Genomic DNA, 2,500 nt, shown 5'->3' with positions numbered 1-2,500 from the left:
TAAGCTTCCCGACAACGAACTTTTAATGTAGTTCTAGCTTTAACCTGCTTTCATTTTGTCTCTGAGCATTGAAGGATTTTAACTGTATACACTGCAAACACGTCTTATCAGCCGTGTTTGTGCTGAAATGGCATAGCCTACAGAGGTACATGGAAACCACTAGTTCTAGCTAGCTCTGCCCACCATGTTTTCAATGACTGAAGCTAGGTGCTAGCTAGAGTTTGCCTTTGTAAATCAGCAACGATGTCAGCCTGAGGAAGATTTACAACGTGCATTTAACATGGTACTGCATTTCAGAAGCAAATTTAGCGATGGTGAATTGATAACATAAAAAAATAAACGTGGTGAAACCGGTCTTGCAGTTGACTTCTCTGTTTGTTTGTTTGTGTTCACAGGACTTCCTCTGGATGGTGGCAGATTGACAACCTCACATCAGTGAACATGAATCTCATAACTGATTGGAAAAATAAACAAAGTTTTGCACACAATGTGTTTGTCTGTGTACTTGAATCACTTCATAGTAGGCTAGTCTATATTGTATTAAAAATGATAATAACTAAGTAATTGAGTGGAAATAAGAAATAAGACATTTTAAGACCATGAAAATATGTAATTTCCATAAAATTGAGTGGAATAGGTGATAATGCATTTTAAGGCCCTGATTCTATCTTATTTCCATATAACTACTCAATTGTTTACAAGGTAATTAAGCAGAAATAATACAAGGATGCTTGGGTGGTCGTTTCTATGCAATAACATAGGAAGAGGAAATATTGCACATTACGGCCCTGATGTGGCCTAATTAGTATGAAACTACTTCGGCTGATACCGTTTAGTTACTGGCATACCTACCACCTAACTACTATGATGACACAGTAGCTGTTTCCATTAGCCTACTATTAACTAGAAACTACAGCATAATTGCACTGGAAACTGTATGGTTATTTTTGCTCTTATTAATGAGAAATTATAGTGTAATTGCACTGGAAACCATATGGTTATTTTGCTGTTATTACTAATAACAAGCAGTTATTACCATAAAATTAGACTGAAATTACTGAGAAATTAGTATGAAATTAACACCTTATTAGCGATCCGTAAAGTAAAGTGTAACCCACACACACACACACACACACACACACACACACACACACACACACACATACACACAAACACACACACACACACACACAAACACACACACACACACACAAACACACACACGTGCGCGCACACACACACACACACACACACACACACACACACACACACACACACACACACACACACACACACACACACACACACACACACACACACACACACACACACACACACAAACTCTCTCTCACACACACACATACACACTAAAGACTGTGTGTGGAGCATATGGCAGTGTTCCCACTCCCGTGTCTATTCTTGGCAATGCTCCACATGTAGTTTGTTACCGCTCACAACCCAGATAGGAACAATGATACGGTATCTCTTTATCCCTCTCTCTCTTTCTCTCTCTCTCTCTCTCTCACTCTCTCTCTCTCTCTCTCTCACTCTCTCTCTCTCTCTCTCTCTCTCCCTCTCTCAAACACATACACACACACAGGCTTGCACGCATGTACACACACACACACACACACACACACACACACACACACACACACACACACACACACACACACACACACACACACACACACACACACACACACACACACACACACACACACACTTGTCTCTGTGTTATGTTTGTCCTGCTCTCTATTGACATTAATATTTTTCTCCACAATGACAAAAAAAAAAAAACATTTTATACGTGTAAATAAAAATCAACAGCACAGAAATGTCTAAATGCTTTGACCTTTGACCCTAGCCCGGGTGAGTATTTTAAACCATTGGTTTAATTAACATCAGGTTCTTGAGATTTCAGCTGTTTTATTAAAAATGTTGGTAAGGTAGAGCTGAATGAACACATTCTAAAGCAAAATGACGGTCCTAGCTTTTAAATGCAACTCATTTAATTTTTTCGTTTGTGTGTGCTTCGGAGGCTGAAATTTTAAGGATTTAATAGGCAGAGGCCACCCTTTCCCAACCAGGGCTTAGGACAAAATGTGTTAATAGGCAGAGGGTACCCTTTCCCAACCCCGGCTTAGGACAAAATGTGTTAAAGCATGTGCTCTCAATTTACAAGCCGTATGGGTGGTTCTGGACCAAAACTACCAGGGGGCGGGTGGAGGGGAGTGGGGCCTTTATTTTTTTCAGGGGGGCACATAAATTGGAAAAAGAGATACATTTTAAATGTAATGAATATGTAAAATACAAAATTATGTATATCACGTCGTGGTCATTGGCTGTTCAGCACAGGGGCCACAACAGGGGCCAGGAGGAAATCTACAAGGGCCCTTGTGCCACCCTGGACCCTGCACAGTAAATGGTGTGGTGTTCATTCAACACTTACAGAGTTCATTTAAGTCCAAATGATGCCAAAATCAACTCTCTAAGTGTT

General features: G+C 40.2%; 1 protein-coding gene and 1 long non-coding RNA gene across 2 annotated transcripts in view; both read right to left on the bottom strand.

Moving 5' to 3' along the window:
• The window catches only part of LOC134437969 (uncharacterized), a 1,208-nt gene extending 760 nt beyond the window's left edge, over positions 1-448 (bottom strand). The window contains exon 1 of the long non-coding RNA XR_010032521.1: positions 1-448. This exon is cut by the window's left edge and continues 285 nt beyond it. This is a non-coding gene — a long non-coding RNA (uncharacterized LOC134437969).
• The window catches only part of LOC134437454 (neurexin-2-like), a 690,433-nt gene that overhangs the window by 333,675 nt on the left and 354,258 nt on the right, over positions 1-2,500 (bottom strand). The gene's annotated exons all lie outside the window — the stretch shown is intronic.

This window comes from Engraulis encrasicolus, chromosome 21 (assembly GCF_034702125.1).
Source record: "Engraulis encrasicolus isolate BLACKSEA-1 chromosome 21, IST_EnEncr_1.0, whole genome shotgun sequence".
In the NCBI taxonomy this organism is placed as follows: domain Eukaryota; kingdom Metazoa; phylum Chordata; class Actinopteri; order Clupeiformes; family Engraulidae; genus Engraulis; species Engraulis encrasicolus.
The sequence above is the reverse complement of the archived record's forward strand: the minus strand, read 5'-3'. Positions and strand labels throughout refer to the sequence as shown.